Source organism: Anastrepha obliqua, chromosome 4 (genome assembly GCF_027943255.1).
Source record: "Anastrepha obliqua isolate idAnaObli1 chromosome 4, idAnaObli1_1.0, whole genome shotgun sequence".
NCBI classification, from domain to species: domain Eukaryota; kingdom Metazoa; phylum Arthropoda; class Insecta; order Diptera; family Tephritidae; genus Anastrepha; species Anastrepha obliqua.
The window spans coordinates 39,097,086-39,103,987 of NC_072895.1; positions in this window are offsets into that span (position 1 = coordinate 39,097,086).

The following is a 6,902-nucleotide window of genomic DNA, read 5'->3' on the forward strand; positions in this document are numbered from 1 at the left end:
TAGAAACTCTTTAGAAATAAATTCAGATATTTTTATGGTAAATCGTCTTTTAGATATATTTATTTGACTGCAATATTGCATACAATTTTAGAGGCGTTAGTTTTTCTAATGGTATGTGAAAGGCCCACACTTTGCCAAATTCTTGAGCAGCATCAAGATAGATTGCAAAGCAGTACTCCCTTTTCTTTCTTGATTTCATTGAAAAAGAAAAAGTAATATTAGGTGGCTTCCGTTCGCCGCTCTATGCTTTGTTAATGTCGACTTTGCCTCTCACAGTGTAACCGGAAACATGTTGCCTAGTAAGTAAAAGTACGTTTGGATGTCAAAGGGTTAGTAAGGTATTTTGATAAGGTAATTTTTGATAAGCCGTAATTTTTGACGGCCGCCGTAGCCGAATGGTAAGAAAAACATTTTTCTAATAGCGGTCGCCCCTCGGCAGGCAATGGCAAACCTCGGGGTGTATTTCTGCCAGGAAAAAGCTCCTCATAAAAAAAATGTGCCGTTCGGAATCGGCTTGAAACTGTAGGTCCCTCCATTTGTGCAACAACATCAAGACGCACAACACAAATAGGAGGAGGAGCTCGGTCAAACACCCAAAAAGGGTATACGCGCCAATGATATATATATATATATATATAATTTTTGATAAGAGAAATTGCTTCATACAATACTTAGAACAGAACAAGCGGCGTTAAATCGAGAGATAATAGAACACTTTTTTTGATGACATTAAAATATAATTTGTAGTTTCAATTATTGCATTTACTTATTAAACTAAAGTATTCATTGTATAACCAAACTATCTAAGTACAAAAACATTCATAATAGAAAGTATAAAATGAGCTCTTGAAGTGGAAATAATTAATTTGAATAATATTTAAGTTTATACGAACTGGTGCACGCTAGTCCAAGTAATTGCAAAAATATCTTAAAAAAAGTCAAATAAAATGAACACGACTCAATTCCTTTAGTTACACATACTTATACAAACTCGTATATGCATATTGTGGGTTTATTAGAATGAAAAAATATTCCATTATTTATGGAAGACAGGTTCATTCTTACGGGCTCCTTCTGGCTTGCCAGCGCGCATTTTGTCAAACCATTTTTCCAATCCCCGATGCGACTTGAGAATAAAACAACAAGTCGTTTGGCAACACTGAACTTTTATGTTGGGAGTTATAAAGAAATTTTCCTTAAGAAAGTTGCGCAAGAAAAAAATAACAACGCAAAATGTATGCAGAAAATATAAAAAATTGGTTCGTATTTACGTTTTTATTTGCTGTTGTGCGAAATTCGTGTAATATTTCTATATACAGTCACTCACACCTTGTTTGATATAGATACGATTTTTTTTGTAAAGTGTTCTATACTCATTGTCTAACAAAAAACATATAAATCCAAATTACAGGGTGGGCCATATAGCGTTTGCTTTTTGAACCACCTATTTTTATGAGAATGGTAACGCAAATGACGTGTCAAATGTGTTCATAATTTACTTAAAGGTTTGACATTTACGAAATGGGACGCTATACGCTTGAATAAAATTGGGAAACATTGAAAACCTATTTCCAAAGTGGTGAGTCTTCTTCTTCTTTTCTGATGAAGCTCATTTTCACATCGGTGGCTACGTCAATAAGCAAAATTGTCGGATTTAGGGCTCAGAAAATCCACACGTTACTGTAAAGAAGCAAATTCATCCACAACGAGTCACTGTTTGGTGCGGTTTTTGGTCTGGCGGCATTATCGGGTCATTTTTTTTTCGAAAATGAGCGAGGAGCCGTGGTTACAGTAAATGGCGAGCGTTACCGTGACATGCTCAACGAGTTGTTTCCAAAAATTGAAGAGGATGACATTTGGTTTCAACAGGACGGTGCAACTTGTCACACTGCCAAAGTTACACTCGAACTTTTGGCTACCGTTTTTGAAAACCGAATAATCAGCCGAAACTCCGATATCAATTGGCCGTCTCGGAGCTGTGATTTAAGCCCGTTGGACTATTTTTTGTGGGGAGCCGTTAAGGATAAATGCTATGCGAACCATCCAGAGACGATTGATGCTTTAAAACACGAAATCGAAGTTGCTTTTCATGAAATTGGAGCCCAAACAATCGAAAATTAAAAATTGGGTTGATCGAATGGCCTACTGTAAAGCCAGTCGTGGCAGTCATTTGAACGATATTATTTTTCATTCATAAATGACAATGTTCAATCTTCAAAATAAAAAAAAAAGTTTGAAAAAATATTGATTAGTTTTTTTTTATATCCGATTCAAAAAGCAAATTTGACATGGCCCACCCTATACAAATTAAAAAATACCTCAAACTTTAAATCCAAATTAAACGGTTTTTAATTAGAATTTCTAGAAAAATTTTTGGTATGTAGTTTTATAGCTAAGTTCATTTTAGTATAACAGTTGAAACTGCCTAAAAATCCCGTTGATAAGTATAAAAGAAATGCAAAGAAAAATCTCCTCGGTAATGTTTATTAGGGACATGGTAATGGTTGTACGGGTTAGGATAAGGCCTTTCGAACCAGCTCCTTAGAAGGGAGCAATTGTAGGTCTTTCCCCTCTAGTAGGTACGAGCCCAGGATTCTGTGTCTCATGTGGCCTAATGCCTCACAGTTGGTGATTAAGTGTTCCATAGACTCCTCTTCATCACAACAGAACCTGCATGATCTTGTACCAGATAACCCTATTGTGTTAAAGTGTTTATTACAGGCAATTTATTAGGGACATAGCCACTTATCAATTGTCCTACTCGTAACTTTAGACTCAGCAATATATTCCATTTATCTCATCACAACACCGATTTTAGTCGGAATGGACCACTTACATTTTGTATAGGGTGTTTTTTAAGAGCCTGAGAACTTCAAATGATAAAATAAAACAGAAATAATGTTAGAATGAATAGTCTGGGATAATAATTTAATGGAATTTATTTTTGTGAAAAAGAATATCCGACGTATGCCCGCCGCGGCTACGAGTTACATGGTCCATTCGATCAGTTCAATAACTTGATTGTTAACGATGTCTACCTAATTCTGATTATTTTTTGGCAACAAAACCTCAATTAGCATGGACCCCTAGCGCTCGACATTCACCGTAACGGCAGCTCTTTCCTCATTTCGAAAGAAATAAGGGCCGATGATGCCAGCAGCGTGTAAACCGTATGTAAAATGGACGAAGTGTTCTATGAACTTCGCGAACAGATTTGTTTCTTTTTAAACAAATTTCCACAATTTTGAAGCGTTGTTCTGACGTTAAATGATTCATGATGACTTGCCAAAACTTCCTGAGCAAAAATTTCAGCACAGTTTGTCATTCTCAGCTGTCAAATTACAGTTATCAATACTGGTAGAGCTAATGAAGATAAAAAAAAACATAAGGCAGTCTAACCAATTTTGTAAAAATTTAGACACATTTTTAAACTCACGAGAGACTTTTAACTCAAAACTCAATCTGGAGATACACTTTTTGAATTATGGCCAATGTAACTCACCGTGTTGTTTATCATATATTTTATTTAATCCTTAGTATTAGTAATCTATTTGAGTTGTACTTTAATTAATGAATAAATCAATAAATTTTCAACATTCTCTAGTTACACTTCGTCACACTCGTCCAAAAAAATTAAGATATTTATTGCTCTTTAACAGTAGAAAACTCTCTCTTGAAATGTCAAATGTTTATGACGAGTACAATTCTGAAAGATCATTCTGCGTATTCTTCCAAAGAACCAATTTAAAAAGTCTAGTAAATTTTAAAGAGTAGATTTTGACGAGAAGTTGGTAACAGAGGCACAAAAAAAAATATTATTGACATAAAAATTCGTATGAATGGTGGTTCGTAGGTTTCATATAAATTATTATGATCTGAATTATTTTTCCAATAACACTCGTTCTATCCAACAAACATGTGCATGTATTAGTGGAGTGTCTGGAGCGTTAAAAACGTTAAAACCTAGGATGTCTCAGGGACTAGATGAAATTAAATTATCTTTGGGAAAATGTGTTGTGAATAACATAAATAATAATCTCTACCTATTTAAAAGTTGTGCATTTGATTTTTAAATAGCAAAAATTTATGATTGCAATAACTTATGTGCTATAATGCAAATAACGTTGTAGAATTTATTGTTTTTGTAACAGAAGTGGAAGCAAATGAAAAAATAAATATATTATGGATAATTAAATGTTAAAAAAAAATATTATGTAAACTATTCGTTTATTTAATATAAATAATTAGCATACAAAAAAAATAAAAAATAAAAAATTGTTTTCTGTTATTATAGCATAAAAGTAAAATCGAATTAATTATTAAAAACAAAAAAATTATGACTATTTAAAAGAAAAAAATGAATTAACAAAAAAAATTTTCTATCTTCAATTTCACTGATGTTAATCATAAGCGCTACATTTAGTCAGCTGTCGTCGTTGCACTGTAGGCATGCTACACTGCAGTATAATACACTTTTTCGGCATCCGCATGCAGCTCCACATCCTTTTTTGCAATTGCAAAATAACATTTTTAATACATTTTCCGGAGCAGGTAATTGATTCGTAAATATTGGATGATAGGTATTATTGGAATAGTTCCATCCCCAATTTTCGATGATCAAATCATTCCCTAACCACATCTGGATTTGTAGGTAAACCCGTTTTAAGTGTTCAAATGCTGCATCAGATGTGGGAGGTGACGAAGATAAAAGAACACTTGTGTCTTTGCCAGTTGCTTTGATGAAGGAATTGAACCTGAATGTATTCAAATCTGTCATTTTTGCCGAAGCACCATACAGTCCCAAAATACATGTAATATCAGCTTGAAATATATTATTTGCATCTTCATGTACATTTTTAAATACTGCTGTTGAGTCATGTAGATCATTCCGCTTCTCAAAATTTTTGATAAACTTCATTTTTCCTTTGTTGTAAAACGCAGAAGTAGTATCACAGCCCGTGAAAGCATGTAAAAATAGAACATGTTCTTTACATGAAGGTAGAGATTTTTCTAAAATTTTCGATGAAAATATTTGTTGGTTAACTTTGCCTCGGGATGGTTTTAAAAAATATATTTCACGATCAGTAGGCGCCAATGCCGTTAACACAACCAAGACGTCAATGTCTTCAGAAATTACAACAATATTTTGAGATTCCAAACTAATTGCTGTATCAACAATTAATTTATCTGCATCGCTTTCCGCTTGGCATGTAAAAATATTGTTATCAGCTAATTTTATTCTCAATATTTCGATTAGGCGAGATTTATTTTTTTTATTCGTTAGAAATTTATCTTGAGCGATTTTTAACGGCATATTTTCATCAAATTCAATATCTGTACTTATATTTTTTAGTGCGCGACGATTCCTTTCAGCAGATTTAATACCGTCCTTCTTAAATCCATCAAATACCACGTATGCGTTATTATAATTATTCCTCAAATATCTTACGTAATGTTCGCATATCATTTTGAATGTTTCATTTAATTGCCATTTGCAACGATATAACAACATGCCTCCATCAATAACATAATGAACATTTTCTAAGCTTTTCAAATTAATCTGAATTTCTGGGAATAATTTCGCATTTGGCCATCTTCAAACAGAGCAAGTGGATATGGTGGCAGTTCATAATTCATATAAGTTTTTAGTTCATCATCTGTTTTTTTCAACACACAAATACGTTGAAACAGCAACAATGGATCAACGGGAATAACATTGTTATGCTATTGTTATGCAGTAGTCTTTTCCTTTTTATAGGCATCAATATATTTTTGGTGAATATATTTTCCACGACAACCTGAATGAGCGTATACAAATTCAGCTTGTAAGTGAGGTAACAAGCCATCCTGTCGCTTACTTGAAGCAGCTCTCAAAGTTGTTATCCCTCTACTGATTTTCACTATTTCTCCAAGATTTATTACATTTGTACCAAAAGATGGACCCAATTTTTCGCATATTATACAGCTACGTTCATCAGTAAGGCTGCTAGTCGATGGTTGATCCATTATCGGAAAGCTGAAATAGAAAACAATTTAATACTCCGAAATATGCGAGGTTTTCAAGTTGCTCCGATAACTAAACACTTTTGCAAAATTTTGGAAGTTTTAAATAAAATCCCAAAATGTTCACTATTACGTATTCACAACATTCGCTCAACACGTGTCACTTATAACTGATTTCGCCAGAACAAATTCATAGTACGCCGCAGCTGCCGTTCCCCTCTTCAAGTTTGACTACCTGCTCAAGGTCTCTTCGACCCGTCAAATAAAATGGAACGTTGGGAAGATGTTTGTCTTTATCTATTTAAGTAAAATTTAACGTAGAACTAAAAAAAAACTTTTCCAACTCAATATTATGCTCCAATATATTATTTTTTCATATTTTTTTGTTTAAACAATAAAAAAATTAATTGCACAATATAATATTGGTAGAAGTTACAATTTAGAGCATACAAAAGAAAATCCTGTTGGTTACATGTCAATTCAATAAGTCCCTACGAGATCCGAGGTCAAAACCCCTGGGCACTCCACTATATAGTATGTAAGCATTTCGTGCATCTAAACAAATCTTCGACTCAAAACACGGCTGGGCAACATCATTAGCAATTCGTTCAGCTCTTTTCCAAATGGTCGCACTTCGATACGTTTATTTATTTACATATGTTCGTACTTATATACTTACAAACATGTGTCTGTTTTTTCTTCGACGATGGCTGCCTCTTATTTGTCTATTTTTCAGCTAGATCCCTACCAATGAGATCTACGAGGCAAAGAACTGCTACTATTTATGCTCCACCCACAACGCTCTAAAAATAGTCCTTTGGTTGTTTTATTGGCACTGCAGCGCATAGATGAACGTAAATATTAAGATACTCTTAAGATCTTATGCCAGAAACGCATAG